Source organism: Schistocerca nitens, chromosome 1, assembly GCF_023898315.1.
Source record: "Schistocerca nitens isolate TAMUIC-IGC-003100 chromosome 1, iqSchNite1.1, whole genome shotgun sequence".
In the NCBI taxonomy this organism is placed as follows: Eukaryota; Metazoa; Arthropoda; class Insecta; order Orthoptera; family Acrididae; genus Schistocerca; species Schistocerca nitens.
The window spans coordinates 168,034,251-168,052,662 of record NC_064614.1 but is presented as its reverse complement, the minus strand read 5'-3'; the positions used below and the strand labels follow the sequence as shown (position 1 = coordinate 168,052,662).

General features: G+C 45.6%; 1 protein-coding gene and 1 non-coding gene across 10 annotated transcripts in view; one reads left to right on the top strand and one right to left on the bottom strand.

Annotated features, from left to right (window-relative positions):
- Positions 1-18,412, top strand: part of LOC126244429 (rap guanine nucleotide exchange factor 2) — a 327,255-nt gene that overhangs the window by 104,466 nt on the left and 204,377 nt on the right. The window lies entirely within an intron of this gene.
- On the bottom strand, positions 4,640-4,714 carry Trnas-uga (transfer RNA serine (anticodon UGA)). The gene has a single exon. It is a non-coding gene; the product is annotated as a tRNA-Ser (tRNA).

Genomic DNA, 18,412 nt, shown 5'->3' with positions numbered 1-18,412 from the left:
TCCGTGGTCATTTCCGGTGCGGATCTCCTCTTCCTACCTGTAATGGTCGTTACCTACAGTACGGGAATCTAGGATCCGTTCTCTTTGAGGCTCTCTTCTTTCTTGTTGAAACTACTCTCATGTTTGTGTGTTTCTATAGTTTCTCCGAACAAGCGGGTGTGACAGATCTTCTGTAAGCCAGAACATCCGTGTCATAGAATTTTACTGTGTGTTCGGTCTCATAAAGCGCGTGCTGTGATTGACCGGTTGGTTGGTATGTTTGAGGGAGGAAACCAAACAGTGAGGTCACCGTCCCCATCGGATGAGGGAAGGATGGGGAAGGAAGTCGGCCGTGCTTTTTCAAAGGAACCATCCCGGCATTTTCCTCAAATGGTTCAAATGGCTCTGAGCGCTATGGGACTTAACATCTGAGGTCATCAGTCCCCTAGAACTTAGAACTACTTAAACCTTACCAACCTAAAGACGTCACACACATCCATGCCCGAGGCAGGATTAGAACCGCTCGACCACCGCGGCCGGCTGGCAGTTACCTGAAGCGTTCTAGGGAAATCACGGAAAACCTATATCAGGACGGCCGGATACGGGTCTGAACCGTCGTCCTCCCGAATTAGAGTCCAGTGTGCAAACCATGCGCCACCTCGCTCGGTGTGTGTTCTCTGCTACAGCAGATTTCTACACCTGCCCCAGCCTGCAATGCCGCTTAAGTTGTGTGATTCTGGTCTTGATCGTCCAGTCATTTCAACATAAACTTTGCCACATTTGCATGGTGTGCAGTGTATTCCCGAAATTTCAAGTGGGTCCTTCTCTCTTTTGCCGATCTGAGAAACTCTTTGGTCTTCTTTGTCGGTTTATCGGTTTATAGAGTCTTTACGCCGTGTTTGCGCAATATATAGCCGATTCTGTCAGTCACTCTGGGAATGTATGGCAGAAAGTCGGCACCCGACTTTTCTGTCTCTCTCTCTCTCTCTCTCTCTCTCTCTCTCTCTCTCTCTCTCTCTTCTTTTCTTTTTTTTTTATCACTTCGCCGAATGTCTGACTCTGTGACGCTTCGTATATAATTGGAGTACTCATTGCTCCTCAGAACGCTTTCCAGGTGTTGGATATCGAGTTTAAGGTGCTGCGGCTCACATATTCGTCTTGCTCGCGTTACAGCGTATTAATCGTGCTTTTTTCCTGGCTCAGGTAGTATTTGACAGTTTTTGCAGATATAGTTCTGTGTGTATCGGTTTTAGATACAAGCTGTCTCCCAGTTTTTCGCCATCCCTTGAGACTATCACATCTAGGAAGCGTAGCTGTTTGTTCTTTTCTACGTCCGTGTAAATATTTTGTTGGCATGGAGGCTGAGTGTCGTAGGATGTCACCGAGCTGTTGCTCACCATGGCACCCTAAAACGAAGGTATCATCACCGTATCTGTACTACACCTTAAAGCCGTCGGCACACGGACCGTGCATCCGAGCGTTGAGCGTGCTGAGTTTCTGACGTCATAGCGTGCAATAGTACGCTCGGGAGTCTTTCCGAACGTGCAGAGCAATATCTGGCATGTCAGATATTCTGAGCGTGTACCGGTGAGATGGCACAACGCCACCTATGTCACAAGCACGCCGTCTCCCTTCAGTACAGAGTTGTGAGGCGCCATATTGGCATTCATTTCAAGCCTATATGTATATATGCCGTTTCTGAGCACCAGCACATTGAGAATCACTCGAAAACCCGTTGTTAACTGTGTGATTCGTTACAATAAAATAATGAGGAACATCATATTCGTGTCAAAAGAATTATTGTAACATGCGTACTATGAGAGTAGGCTATTTGAAGGCAGCGACACACTGATGATCCACCCAAAACGTATTGTTCTTGGTACAATTTGTTATAATTAAATTTCAATTAGTAACATATCTATGAATAAGGTTTTCAGCAAGGGGTAACATAATATGATTAGATGTAAGGGGTGTGAAGTTCGTTTGGCGTAATGAGTAGCGTCATTGTCCTCCGCTGAGTCTTGACACTTCTAAATTTTTTTCCTAACATTCGCGTTTTTATTAGGATCTGATACTTTATTATTAGTTTAATATAAATATATACTATAATATTTGATGTTATGTAAATATAAGTTCACCTTTTTTTGAGGGGTGACTGTTCGATTGGCTTAATCTACAGGACAGCTTGCGCTACTTTTCTTTTACGCTTCGTAATTCACATGTCGCAGAGATTCTGCTACTGGGTAGGAATAGTGATCAAGTAAGACTGACCTTGGGGTTTTACTAAAATTTCGGAATGATGAAATAATGTTTATCTTATGCGGAGAAGTATTCCAAATTTGTAACGCACTGTTTGTAATGGAACTTTTATAAGCCTGTGCTCTTTTTGGTCGGACGTGGTACTTTACTTTTCGTGGACGATGGAGAAAATGTGCGTTTTAATAGAGCTAGCGTGCGAATTTTAAGCGCGCCCGTTGAGTAAACAGTGTGATTTACGAACTAGAAACATCCCTCAACTGCCGCTGGAGTGCGTTGCGATCGCGTATACCACGTTGGGGCCCACGTACCGTACGCACAAGTCGCATCGTTCCTGAGCGTTCAGCAGCACGTTGAACTTCGCACGCTCAGTGTTAACGTTCGGCAGCACGGTCCGTGTGCCGACGGCTCTAGGTTTACAAGGTGCCAAGTCCGGTGCCTCCTGTGCTTCGAAATGTTCCATGAAGAAGTTGTCCGCCACTGAACTGAGCTGAGACGCCTTCCAGCTGTTCGTAGAAGTTGCCGTTCCACGTGAAATAGCTCGTTGTGAAACATGCATGAAATAGCTTGAGGATGTAGCGCAGCCATAGGAGATTGAGACCAGTTTCTGTCGGCTGCAAAGCTCGTGCTTTGTCTCTAATGACATTGACATTGGCAGAATGATGTACCTTAAGCTTCCACCCTTTCTTTCTCCTTGTCCAGCTGACTAACCCATTAGCGACCCCAGCTACGGAGGTGGGCAGGCAGGCGCGGCCGATACAAACGCGCTGGAAGCGTCACGAGCCGTGGGGGCCCACCTCTGCCGTTGTGGAGCAGCGGAGCTTTCCGACGGGTCTGCGCGGTAACTGCGTTACTGGGGCGGCTCTAAACTCGTTACCCGGGGTAACTCGATTGCAGACTCGACGCCGCCCTTCGCCGCGCTGTCGCGTCCACCGCCACACCAGCTGGTCTCCGCACGGGACCGCTCGCCACTCACCTGCGGCGGCCATTCGGCCGGAAAATGCGTCCTCACGGAATTCGGGCTTCCGCTGAACTTCCTTCACCGTTCCTGCGGGCGCGCCGGGGCCCACTTAAAAGGCTCCAAATCACGTTACCTGCCCCGGGAAAGGGCACAGCACGACTGTCTCCTCTAGTGCTTTGTTTTTCGCGAGCTTGATGGAATGTTCCAGCTCTGAAGAAGTCAACCCCCTTCTTTCTTCAGAACTGCGACATTCCCTCAATATATAATATTTCTGCACTCTGATCCGTTATCAAAGTTTCTGAACTGAAATATCCTTTTAAGGTTCTTGGTCAGTGTACGTTAGTGGGACACTCATCAGGTCTACGTGCGATCCCTTTTGTCAAAAATCATTTTCCAAACGTGCAAATAAATACCTAGATCCTAATAGACACCAATGGATGCAAAATGTCATTAAAACGTACGTTCAGACTTCTACAGCTGCTCCTGTCGGAGAATTATGCAGAAACAATTTCTTTTTGGATTCGTGATGTGGTAGGGCTTTATAGCTGTTCAAAATAGTTCGAATGGCTCTGAGCACTATGGGACTTAACTTCTGAGGTCATCAGTCCCCTAGAACTTAGAACTACTTAAACCTAACTAACTTAAGGACATATCACACATTCATACCCGAGGCAGGATTCGAATCTGCGACCGTAGCGAGCGCGCAGTTCCAGACAAGCGCCTAGAACCGCTCGGCCACATCGGCCGGCTTTATAGCTGTCAAATAATTGTGGAACTTTATTGTAGACGAGCATCAGCTGTTTATTTTTATGCTCAGTGCTACAGGTTTCGTTCAGTAGACCATTATCAAGCCGTAAATGAAATGTGTGGTCGTCTTTTGAGCGTCTCCTACATATGTGTCGTCTGGACTCTTTATTGTAACAGAAGCTACGTTTTTTCTACCTACATCGAAGGTGTGCACTTCAAATGTTTTAGAGACAAGCTGGTTACGCTTTGCTTCGGCTTGATAATGGTCTACTGATCGAAACTGATACCCCAGAACATAAAAAATAATCAGCAAATCGTCATCTACAATGAAGTTTTACAGTTTATTTTTGAGCCATTTCTAATTTTCAGGTGAATGTGTCCCTGATAAGTGTGTTGGGACCCTCACAGTTCATGTTATTTAGTAATGAGTTGGCCGACGATGTTAATAGTAACTTCAGAATTTGTACAAACGATATAGCGATCTACAATTAAGCACTACTCAAAAAACTGCAAACATATTCACTCAGCTCTCGACAACATTTCGAAGTGCTGCAAAGATTAGCAGCATGCTTCAGATCAGTATAAACATAACATTTTTCGCTCCACAGGAAGCAACAACGTAGTATTACAGAATGAAATTTTCACTCTACAGCGGAGTGTGCGATGATATGAAGCTTCTTGGCAGATTAAAACTGTGTGCCGGACCGAGACTCGAACTCGGGACCTTTGCCTTTCACGGGCAAGTGCTCTACCAACTGAGCTACCCAAGCACGACTCACGACCCGTCTTCACAGCTTTAATTCCGCCAGTAGCTCGTCTGCAGAGCTAGTTCTGCAAGGTTCGCAGGAGAGCTTCTGCGAAGTTGGGAAGGTAGGAGGCGAGGTACTGGCAGAATTGAAGCTGTGAGGACGGATAGTGAGTCGTACTTGGGTAGCTCAGTTGGTAGAGCACTTGCCCGCGAAAGGCAAAGGTCTCGAGTTCGAGTCTCGGTCCGGCACACAGTTTTAATCTGCCAGGAAGTTTCGTATCAGCGCACACTCCGCTGCAGAGTGAAAATTTCATTCTGGAAACATCCCCCAGGCTGTGGCTAAGCCATGTCTCCGCAATATCCTTTCTTCCAGGAGTTATAGTTCTGCAAGGTATGCAGGAGAGCTTCTGCGAAGTTTGGAAGGTAGGAGACGAGGTACTGGCGGAATTAAAGCTGTGAGGACGGATAGTGAGTCGTGCTTGGGTAGCTCAGTTGGTAGAGCACTTGCCCGCGAGGGGCAAGGGTCCCGAGTTCGAGTCTCGGTCCGGCACACAGTTTTAATCTGCCAGGAAGTTTCAACGTAGTATTATGTTCTGGCTACAAAATCAGTTCGATACGATTGAAATTGGTCATCTCACGCTGTTGTATTTGACACGAACCTCACCTGTGCAATGTCCTCAATGCTTTGCAAGTATCAGGCATCATCAGAACAGTTTTCTGCATAGTTGTGAGTGCATTACGTGGGAGCTACTGAATTCGGACGGGGGCAAATTGTTGGTGCTTGTATGGTGGTTCCAAAGTAGCCGAAATTTTTGTCGAGAAGCACAGTATCGGAGATTTATACTGCTTACAGGGAAAGTGGAAAATATCATCCTCTAAGTCACAACGCGGATAGAAGCGTGTGTTAGTGATCGTGAAAGACGGTCATTGAAGAGGGCGACAGTTTCAAAAGTCACTGCAGAACTGAATGTCGCGCTAGCGAACCCCATCAATACCCCGAAACAATACGAAGGACGACCATAAGAAGAGAATTGGACGGGGATCTGGAATTTCAAAAGCGCTCGTCGGTGATGCAAATACCAGTAACACGAAAACATGATCCCGAAGTCATAAAACGTGGGCTATGGAGCAACGAAAGAATGACGTTTTGCCGGGTGAGTCTTGTTTCACACAGTTTCCAATTTTTGACAGAGTTTACGTCCCAACAGTCAAATGTGTCGGGAGTTAGGCGGTGATTTGGGTAGTCTTGTCATATTATTCCGTAGGCCGCTTGGTTATTCTACAAGGTCGCATGACTGCCAAGGATTATGTAACCATTTTGGCTGATACGGTCAATCTCATGATACAATGTTTGTTCTCCAGTGGTGATGTTGTGTTCCAAGAGTACAGGGCCCTGTTCACACAACTCTCATTGTCCACGACTTGTTCTGTGAGCTCGAGGATAAATTGTCGCATTGTCCTGGGCACGAATGTCACCACATGTCAATATTCCTGAGCCTTTGCGGTCTAGTTTGGAGAGAAGGGTGCGTGATCCATCATCTGAACTTGCCACTATTTTATAGGAAAAAAATGGTTCAAATGGCTCTGAGCACTATGGGACTTAACTTCTGAGGTCATCAGTCTCCTAGAACTTAGAACTACTTAAATCTAACTAACCTAAGGACATCACATACATCCATGCCCTAGGCAGGATTCGAACCTGCGACCGTAGCGGTCGCGCGGTTCCGGACTGTAGCGCCTAGAACCGCTCGGCCACCCCGGCCGGCTTTTACAGGGAGAATGATATAAGTTTCCCTTGAGAACCGTACAGGAGCTGTATTTATCCATTCCGAGATGACTGGAAGCTGTTTGAATGTCAGCCTATTTCCTACACCATTTGATGTTTCCGCATTTTTGTCCAACCTCTTGGAAAATGCCTCTACAAAGAAGATTACATACAACAAATCCGTGCTCGTCATCCTACATTGTTACTTAAGAGTGTGGGACACTTGCCGAATAGGGCTGACAGGGGATATTGAACGTGTACAAAGAAAGGCCGCACGAATGGTTTGTTTCACTCGCGGTAGGACGACATATAACTGTGAAGAAACATGAATTGGCGGACGCTTAAAACTAGATGTCGATTAACCCACAAAAAACGTACTTACAAAGTTTCAAGAACCAGCATTAAGTGAAGAATATAGACATATATTTCGTTTCCGTAAGTATTGGTCTCGCAGGGACTGCGAAGACAAGAATGTACTAATTACAGCACGCACAGAGGTGTTCAAGCAGTCGTTCTTTTCCTGCTCCATACACGTTGGGAACAGGAAGAAACCTTAATACGTGGTACAGTGTAAACATCTTCTGCCGTCCCTTCACAGAGATGACACATGGGCTTTGTTAAAAGAAAAACATTAAGTTTTGCAGAATGCGAAGAACTGTTACAAACTAAATTTAATGACTGTTCTTCGCGAATGCTAAAGTCACTTCAAATGGAAATGGATTTATTAACATATTAACAGAATCTTCCGTCGGTTCTTGGTAGAACAACATTATAATAATAAATGAAAAGCACCAGTTTGCTTTTGTTCTACAATATTATTTTTACTGCTAACCGGTTTTCGGCTTACAAGGCCATCATCAGGCATTTTGATGCCTGATGATGGCCTTGTAAGCCGAAAACCGGTTAGCAGTAAAAATAATATTGTAGAACAAAAGCAAACTGGTGCTTTTCATTTATGATTTATTAACACTTATTTTGAATGAAAACTGTAACCTACGACGCATTGACTTCCTGTTAGTATGTCCATCTTTTATTCCCATACTAGCATTACCTTAGGATCTAAGTTCATGTTAGAGAAACGTCCAAAATATCGATCACGTATAGAAACAATCTTTAAATTTCTGAGCAACCTTTCAAGCTTCAAAATATTCGTACCCGTACTCAGTATACCGTATGGCACGTTCGACAAAGTGCAGTTTCTGGACCATCACGTTTTCTACAAATTATTATAGCTTCCGGGATTTTCAGTGTATCTCTTACATGCGACGTCTTCAGCTATCAATTGGATATATTCCCATCTTTGCCTTTTCTTTGAATTTTTGCTCTCCACAGTCTCGTGTAGTGCCAGAATGTCTTATCGCATATCCTACCTGACTGTTCCGTCTTAGACACACAAGATTTCAAAAATGATGTATCACAGAATAGAAAAGACGATAATAGTTGTGTTCTTGAAGCTTTCCCGACGGACTATTTGCAGATACGGTTCTCGGGCTGTGTGCTCGTCACACCTGAATATGTCGGCCAGTTGCACCGACGAAATGTTGTGGAAATTTCGTGACTGCATCCGACGTCTCGCCCGAGAACCATATTTACAGTTGGTTGAGCTGTTATTTTCAGTCAGGTGATTCATGTGACGAGGTTGCCGATCTGATGATGGCCGCACGACGGGAAGTAACAGACCTTGAACACAGAATGGTAGCCGCGCGGTTAGGGGCGTCATGTCACTGATTGTGAGGCCAGCCCCGCCGGAGGTTCGACTCCTCCCTCGGGCATGGAGGTGGAGGTGTGTGTATGTTGTTCTTAGTATAAGTGAGTTCAAGAGTGTGTAAGTCTACGGACCGATGACCCCAGCAGTTTGGTCCCTTAGGAATTCACATACATTTTTTGAACGAAATTGTAGCTGGAGCTAACGTGTGGGAGATTCCGTTTTGGAAATCGTTAGGAAATTGAATATTTCGATATCCACATTGTCAAGAGTGTGCCGAGAATACCAAATTTCAGGCATTACCTCTCAGCAGGGACACCGCTGCTGCCGACGGTCTTTACTTGACAACCGAGAACAGCGGCGTTTGCGTAGAGTTGTCAGTGCTGAAAGACAAGCAACGCTGTTTGAAATGACCGCAGAAATAAATGTGGGAAGTGCGACAAACGTACCCGTTAGGAAAGTGCTGCAATATTTGGGGTTATTGGGCTATGATAACAGACGACCCACGCAAGTCACTTTGCCCACAGCACATCATCGCCCGTAGCGCCTCTACTGGGGTCGTGACCATGTCGGTTGGCCCTTAGACGACTGATCAAATGAGTCCAGATTTCAGTTGGTTGGAGCTGATGGAGGAAGCCACGGATCCAAGTTGTCAACAAGGCATTGTGCAAGTTGGTGGTGGCTCCATAACAGTGTGGGCTATGTTTACATGCAATGGGCTGGGTCCTCTGGTCCAATTGAACCGATCATTCACTCGGAAGTGGTTGTGTGCGTGTACCTGGAGAACATTTGGAGCCATTCTCAGACTTCATATTCCCAAACCACGATGAATTTTCTTGCGGATGACAAAGCGCCGCGTCATCGGGCCACAATTGTTCACGATTGGTTTGAAGGACGTTTTGGAGAATTCGAGCGAATGATTTGGTCACCCAGATCGGCTATAGAGGACTTCCAGCGACTTCTTGAGTCCATGCCACGTCGAGTTGCCGTACTACGCAGGGCGAAAAGACACACATAGGATATGAGGTACCTCATTAATTTTGTCACATCATTCTATTCATAATTTTGTAATGTACACAAAAATTTATTAACGTGATAAAACTGTCATACAGTGTAAATTGCCTGCATCAAGCTCGTACGGCTGTCGCTTGAACCAGTTTTTGAGAAAAGCTTTATACTGTTCATAATTGTAATATTTTCTGACTAACCTATACATGTGTGATACGATTGTATTGTATTGTATGTTAACGGGGGACCTAGAAACGACGGAGAGACTTCGTCCCTACCGCAGTCCACTTCATCCCTCCGCCGCCCCACACTGAACCATTTTTTCGGGGTTGTGCGGTTCGGCTCCCCCCTCCTCCCCCCCTCCCTCCCCCCTCCCCCAGCAAACGTCTCACACCAGACGAGTGTAACCCCTATGTTTGCGTGGTAGAGTAATGGTGGTGTACGCGTACGGTGAGAACTTGTTTGCGTGGTAGAGTAATGGTGGTCTACGCGTACGGGAAGAACTTGTTTGCGCAGCAATCGCCGACATAGTGTAGCTGAGGCGGAATAAGGGGAACCAGCCCGCATTCGCCGAGGCAAATGGAAAACCGCCTAAAAACCATCCACAGACTGGCCGGCTCACCGGACCTCGACACAAGTCCGCCGGGCGGATTCGTGCCGGGGACGAGGTGCTCCTTCCCAACCCGGAAAGCGGTGTGTCGGAGCGCACGGCTAACCGGGCAGGCTGTGTAATACGATTAGTGCAAACTGATACAGAAGGACAAAATTTTTGGGTTATGAACTGAAGATGAAAGCCCAGCGCTCGAAATGCACCGTGAATCTTAAATTTAAACAATCACGATTTGTAACTGTGGGCGGATGTTTTTTCCTTCCGAGGTACTAGCAGATCAGAGAAGACAGACTGAAGTTGTAGTAGGACGGGGAAATAAGACATGAGGACAGATGAGCGCATAAAGTAAGTTTGTTTGCTAGGGTTGTGTTATTTTGTGTAATCCCTACTCATTGCTCGAAATGTTGAAAATAAAACACCATGTTACCAGCAGAAATAACTGTTTTTACCTAGGGCCCAAAGAACCGTAAAAGGAAGATAGTAGCGCGGTGGTATTGGATGTCTCCAGTACGGAAACAGCAGCAAAAACAATCGGTGTAGAGCGCGCTCGAACTTTGGGTTCCGTTCTGTCGGTCCCATCCCCCACTCCACGCAGTTGGGAAGTAAGAACCGTGCGCTGAAGTTGGAGCCCACGGAACTGTGCGAGCTGTTTGACTGGGAGAGGGGATTCGCCGTGACGTTGCACAAGTTTGCCGCATCGGACAGGGCTGGCAGTACCTGCAGGGCCTCCGGGAGCCCTTAAGGGCCACGCCCTCGCGATAACAGAAGCCACTGTGCAGCGGCCGGGAAACTAATGCTCACAGCGATAGCGGAGCTGCGGCATGAAAAATGCGGTTTGCCTCCAGCGGCAGTAACACTGCCGTTCGTTCTACATTGCTGCTGCCAATGGAGGAAAGGATAAACAGAAAGCGAACTTGAGTGTTCTGTGGTGTGCACACTGACACGTTGCGACGCCAATACAGCGAATGTAGCCATTGGTGGTATTATGATCTCCCGTTTTCTCTCAGATACATATTCTGCCCTCGCTGTTTTTTCAGCCACGCCAATTTCTTTTCTCCTCCCTTCAGTACGTGTGTTCTGTCACGTTCCTGCTTCTTTCCCGTAGTCACGTCCATTTTTAATCTGTGTGACTTTAATTTATTTTGGTAATCTGCTTTTCATGAACTATTTTTTTCTGCTGTAGTTAGTAGAGTAATACACCGTTCAGTCACATTAATGTAACTGCCTGTCCAACCATTTTTGCAGCGGGACGTGCAGGAACAGAGACAGCGATGTTCTGGAAGGTACAGACAGGCATGGGAGCCATGCCAACTCACGTGCAGTGGGCAGTTCCGCTCGTTTTTCGGTTGTGGATCCATGACGCAAGCAGCCCCATCGAGGTGGTCCCATAGATTCTCGATTGCCTTTAAATCCGGGGTGTTTGGTGGCCTGTAGAGTACGGTTAACTCATCCTGGTGGTCTTCAGTGGTCGATGTATAAAATTTCCACCCAACGTTTCGTCAGCATCTGTGGGAGACATCATCTGAGGTCGTCCGGCTACTGCCACTGAGGCTCCAGGTACTCTCGCATTTATAGAGGGCATAGAGGGCACCACCATCCGTCACGTGATGCCGACAGTATGCCTATCTTTGGAAGGCGTCGTCATTCTAGATTAAGAGTAATCGACTGTCATTCTGCTGGCGCAACGTCGACATCCATATTTCGTCTAACTTTAAAACGTCCTCTTTTCTGTTAAAATTGTTATGGTGTTTGTGAATCTCTATTGCTTCTCTATGCGCGCATGATAATGGGATGTTAGTGCTAGAACGCTTGTCTCATCAAATTTAGTTTTGTGGTTTCCATCTCGAAAAACATGCTCAGCTATGGCCGATTTTTCGATGTGTCCTAAGCGACAGTTTCTTTTATGTTCGGGTAAGCGGGTGTTTACACTTCTTTTCGTTGTTCCAATATATACTTGTCCACAACTGTATGGAATTTTGTATACCCCAGGTGTTGCTAGGGGGTGTCGGGCGTCTTCTTCACCATGAGTCCACACTACAAATGTGTCATCAACATAGCGGCACCATTTAGCTGGCTCCTTACCGGCAGTCTGCAGCGCTCCCTGTTAGAAGATCTCCATAAATAACTTGGCAACAGCTGGGCTGAGAGGTCTTCCCATCGCCACCCCGTCGATCTGTTCGTAAAACTCGTTGTATTGTACTGGGAATAAGTTGTCGTCAGGCAGTGTTTAAATAAAGCCACTATGCCAGTCGGAAAAATATCTGATATATATAATAGCTTCGTTTACAGGCACCATGGTAAACAATGACACTACATCGAAGCTCACAAGAATATCACTTAGGATGACGTTAGTCTCCCTCAGTTTTTCAATAAAATGCGCCGAGTTTTTAATGTGACTGTCCGTTCTGCCAATGTATGGTTGCAGCAAGCAGGCGAGATATCTGGCCACCTCTTGTGTTGGAGATGCTATGGCACTCACAATCGGTCTCAACGGGATCTGTGGTTTATGTACCTTTGGGAGTCCATATAGTCTGGATGAATAAGCTTCCGTTTTGCAGAGTTGTTTTTTTATCATCCGAAGAAAGAGAAGATAGTTTTACCAGTTGATTGGTATTTCTCAAAATTTTGGTTGTAGGATCCTTCTGAAGCTTTTTATACGTAGTGGGATCCAAAAGGTCACTAATCTTCTTGTGATAATCTTCGGTGTTCAGCAAAGCCGTAGCATTTCCTTTATCAGCTGCAAGTACAATAATGCTCTTATCCGCATTGCTCTCCCTCAGTGCCCTAACTTTAAAGTTAGACAAAATATGGATGTCGACGTTGCGACAGCAGACTGACAATCGAGAATGACGACGCCTTCCAAAGACAGGCATACGGTCGGCATCACGTGACGAATGGTGGTGCCCTCTATGCCCTCTATAAATGCGAGAGTACCTGGAGCCTCAGTGGCAGTAGCCGGACGACCTCAGAAGATGTCTCCAGCAGATGCTGACGAAACGTTGGGTGGAAATTTTATACATCGACCAGGGTCTCTCGGCCCGGAAGTTTCAGCTGAAGACAACACTGACCGTGAAAGCCTACCTTGTATGGTTCATCCTGGTAGTCTTCGAACCAGAAAGTTCACTGCGAGCTGTGTGATACCTTTCATTGTCCCGTTGGTAGATGCCACCGTGCCGAGGAAAAACGGATTACATGAATCTTTGGACATGGTCTCCAAGGAAAGACGCTTACTTACGTTGATCTAATCCGCCTTCCAAAATGACTAGCTTACCAGGGTATGCCACGAAGATATAAAAATGAAACCCTGGACCGATTCTAACCAAACGTGATACACATATCAGTTATTGTCTGGAAAGAATAGCTGTGGGGGTAAGACCTATCACAGGAGTGAGGCCGAGAAAGGGTTACTTGACTGAGAATGCTATCTACACATTTACCCATCAAATAGTACAAGCCCTAAACAGCAAATTATCGCCAGTTGGTATGTTTTGTGATCTCTTCAAGGCATTTGATTCTGTGGATCATGTCGCACTCTTAGAAAAACTGGAATTGAAGGCTATACACACAGCTGGTTTGAATCATACTTACTGAACAGAAAGCAAAACGTTGTGCTGAATAGCGAAAACAATATTGGAAGGGTGGTAAATTCTAGTAAGTGAGGAGTTATCACAACGGGAGTCCCACAGGGTCCAATTTTAGGGCCTCTGCTGTTCCTTGTTCATGTGAATGACCTCTCGCTTAATGTTCAGCGAGCGGAACTAGTACTTTTTGCAGATGACACGAGTGTTATAATAAATCACATTCCAGAAGAAACAGCTGAAGATATTGTAACAGATGGCTTTCAAAGAATTATTAAGTGGTTCTCAGAAATTGGACTCTCCCTTAATTTTGAAAAAATTCATACCGAACAGAGTCATACCGGCAATTGATGTAGCATATGAACAGGACCCAGTTAAGAGGGTAGATTTCTCCAAAATTTTGGGTGTTCACATTGATGACAGCTTGAACAGGAAGAAGCATATTACTGAGCTTCGCCAACAACTAATTTCAGCTTCTTTCGCTCTTCGTATAATCGCTAGTCTTGCTAATAAACAGATCAGCCTCCTAACGTACTTTGCATATTTCCACTCAATAATGTCTTATGGAATATTTTTCTGGGGTAACTCACCACGTAGACAAAGTATTGATTGCACAAAAGAGAGCAGGGAGAATAATTAGTGGTGTTCATCCAAGGACGTCATGTAGGGACCTTTTCAAGGAGTTAGGTATTTAACTGCACCATCAGAGTACATATATTCGCTAATGCAATTCGTTACAAATAATCCATCTCACTTCGCGAAGAACAGTGATGTTCATACGTACAACACTACAAGGAAAGATGACCTTTCCTATCCGTTATTGAAGCTGTCAGTTGCTCAAAAAGGAGTACATTATTCGGCAACTAAAATGTTTGATCATTTTCCCAGCGACATAAAGTGTCTGGCAGGTAGTGGATCAAGTTTTAAATCTAGCTTAAAACCATTTCTTTTGGACAACTCCTTCTACTCCATGGACGAGTTTCTGTTTCAGAAATGGTAAAAAAAAAGTTGTACCTCTAAATGTAGTTGCATGTGTAGAACTTCCAGTAATATTAATATTAGCACTATTCTTGTATGTCTATGTATCTTGTAATCTGACTTGTTCCACATCATATTGATAAAATAATCAGAAAAATGATCTACGGAACATGAGATAACTATAACTAAAACTAAAGAAGTGTTGCCCACGACGCTCACGTACCCACATTTTATTCATCCATTATTGGAGGACGAGAGCACTTAGTGACTTTAACAAACTTTACACATAATTTAAAACCCTTACGAAACTTTTTCTCGCTTAAAGTCTTCACGACATGGTGAAAGAAAAAAAACATCATCAATTGCTACATTTTCGCTGTTCACGCAGCAAAACTGTCTCATCAGGCATGACGTCATGATGTGTACATTTATTACTTCTTTGTTATTAACTCTATTCGGAACACAAATCGCAGCCAGTAACCACTTATGCGCTAAATGTACCTACTAAATTACATCATTGTACGACAACAAGATAAGGAGAGGATGACGTGTACAGAGAAAGGGGAGAGGAGGAGGTGGACAGGGAGAGAGGGGGGGGGGCGCAAGGAGAAGATGGACACACAAAAAAAATAATGTGGGCAGAGATAGGAGGAGGAGGAGATGGACAAAGAGCGGAGGGATTAGCAGATGGTCGGCCAGGGTTGGGGGCAGGGCAACACCTGGTACTCATGTCAATATCTGCGATGTGTATGAAAAGGGGCCCCGTCGCCCTGAAACAAAGCATCACCATGGGGGGACCAGCCTTGCACCAGGGGATGAACCCGATCATCCAGGATGGTCACAAATCTGTGGCAATAGTGCGAGCCTGTAGATGAGCAGTGCGATCGTCACAGAATCCCCGCCATGTTTCACTCTTGGGACATAAACTTGGCTAGAAATTGGAAACAGTGTGAAACGTGTCTCATCCGACCAAACAACTTTCTTCCGTTGCTCCTTGGTCCAGGTTTCGTTGCTTTGGTACGACATTTTTCTATTTCTGGCATTTGCATCACTGATACGTGGTTTTCGAATTCCAGCTGGCTCTGCAGTTCGCAGTTTACGGAGCTCAAATGGCTGTGAGCACTATGGGACGTAACATCTGAGGTCATCAGTCCCCTAGAACTTAGAACTACTTAACCATAACCAACCTAAGGACAGCACACACATCCATGCCCAAGGCAGGATTCGAACCTGCGACCGTAGGGGTCGCGCGATTCCAGACCGTAGCACCTAGAACCGCTCTGCCACACCGGCATGCTTACGGAGCTCCCTTCCTGTTGTTTTGGTACTGTAAGGGTTCGCCAGTGTGACATTCAGTTCTGCAGTGGCTTTTGCCGCTGTTGTTCCCTTACTTTTCGTCACAGTCCTCTTCAATGGCCGTCCTTCACTATTGTCACTTAGCGGATGACGTCTTTCCGCTTTCCCTTTATGCAGAATACATCTTCGATGCGGCGCCTCTGTAAACACCAAACATTTCGGCTTCCTTCGTTACGGAAGCCCATAAAGCACTAAATTTTGCTCACGCTCGAATTTTTTTTTTCTGCGACATAATGCACTCGATCTGTTCTGACAACGACTGAAACATGCAAAGAATTGAGGGCATTGCACAAGTGCCGTTCACGGTGAAATACTACAGTGTAGGCTGCAGACTTGCAGGCTTGGCTAGCAGTTGCATTTATGTTCAAGCCTCGGTACCTCGCGGCGTTACCACATTTTTGTAGTTTCCAGGCAGTGGGTCGCTCACCGGAAGCGGACCGCACGGAACATGCAGCTAGATGGGGCCGGTTATTGGAGAGAGATTACGTGCAGGACATTGATCAGTGGCCCGTTATTAGTGTTTGTTTTGTGAGAGGGTGTTGGCCGCAGATATATGGCGGTGCGCCTGCAGATAATGTACCTGCTGCCGCTGACCTGATCCCAATAACCGAACCCCTCTACGCCACACGCGGCCTCCTTTATCTCCTCCTGTGAGAAACGACCCTGGCGCGTGCCAACCTCTGCCGTCCACGCCGGCAGAAGAGGAGGAAAAAAGGGGAAAAGAAGGAAAGGAACGGGGCGTCCTATAAATCTGTGAGCGGCGGAACGCCGCACCTCGGGCCGTAGCGTGGCCGGTGAGAAATGACTTCTTCCTGGCAGCGTGCCCGCTATTGTCTGCCCTGTATAGCCTGCCAGATAGCATTCGACGTTGTATCGATTCCGCGGTCGCGACCACTGCCGTTTTCACCTGCGCCGGCCTCCGCGACTGGTACCGCGGCGTCGCTGCTCCCTGACAGGCAGTAGTTAACATTCAGCAGGGACAGAATGCGCCAGTCGCATGAGCAAATGTCGTATAAACGCATAATCAGGAATGGGAATTGTGCAAGTAATAATAAACGAACAACAGACCGCTACTTACTGTATCTAAATTTAATCTTAGCAAGCAGCTTCGTTACGCGGCGAATGGGAGGAGGTACTTGTGCTACCATTATCGTTCAAACCTTCTGCCTCTGCCAACCTCTTCATCTCATAGTAGCACTTACACCCAACTTCCTCAGTTATTTGTTGGATGTATTCCAGTTCTTCCCCGGGAGTAGACAACATTCCATCAGAACTACTGATAGCCTTGGGAGCGCCAGCCCTGACAAAACTCTACCATCTGGTGAGCAAGATGTATGAGACAGGCGAAATACCCTCAGACTTCGAGAAGAATATAATAATTCCAATCCCAAAGAAAGCAGGTGTTGACAAATCTGAAAATTACCGAACTATCAGTTTAATAAGCCACGGCTGCAAAATACTAACACGAATTCTTTACAGACGAGTGGAAAAACTAGTAGAAGCCTACCTTGGGGAAGATCAGTTTCGATTCCGTAGAAATATTGGAACACGTCAGGCAATACTGACCCTATGACTTATCTTAGAAAACAGTTTAATAAGGAAAGGCAAACCTACGTTTCTAGCATTTGTAGACTTAGAGAAAGCTTTTGACAATGTTGACTGGAATACTCTCTTTCAAATTCTGAAGGTGGCAGGAGTAAAATATAGGGAGCGAAAGGCTATTTACAATTTGTATAGAAACCAAATGGCAGTTATAAGAGTTGAGGGGCATGAAAGGGAAGCAGTGGTTGGGAAGGGAGTGAGACAGGGTTGTAGCCTCTCCCCATTGTTACTCAATCTGTATATTTAGCAAGCAGTAAAGGAAACAAAAGAAAAGTTCGGAGTAGGTATTAAAATCCATGGAGAAGAAATAAAAACTTTGAGGTTCGGCGATGACATTGTAATTCTGTCAGAGACAGCAAGGGACTTGGAAGAGCAGTTGAACGGAATGGATAGTGTCTTGAAAGGAGGATATAAGATGAACATCAACAAAAGCAAAACGAGGATAATGGAATGTAATCGAATTAAGTCGGGTGATGCTGAGGGAATTAGATTAGGAAATGAGACACTGAAAATAGTAAATCAGTTCTGCTATTTGGGGAGCAAAATAACTGATGATGGTCGAAGTTGCGAGGATATAAAATGTGGACTGGCAATGGCATGGAAAGCGTTTCTGAAGAAGAGTAATTTGTTAACATCGAGTATAGATTTTAGTGTCAGGAAGTCTTTTCTGTAAGTATTTGTATGGAGTGTAGCCATGCATGGAAGTGAAACGTGGACGATAAATAGTTTAGACAAAAAGATAATAGAAGCTTTGGAAATGTGGTGCTACAGAAGAATGCTGAAGATTAGGTAGGTAGATCACATAACTAATGAGGAGGTATTGACTAGAATTGGGGAGAAGAGAAATTTGTGGCACGACTTGACTAGAAGAAGGAATCGCTTGGTAGGACATATTTTGAGGCATCAAGGGATCACCAATTTAGTATTGCAGGGCAGCGCGGAGGGTAAAAATCGTAGAGGGAGACCATGAGATGAATACACTAAGCAGATTCAGAAGGATGTAGGCTGCATTAGGTACTGGGAGATGAAGAAGCTTGGACAGGATAGAGTAGCATGGAGAGCTCGTCAAACGAGTCTCTGGACTGAAGACTACAACACGCATTCCAGCTCTTGTCTTCT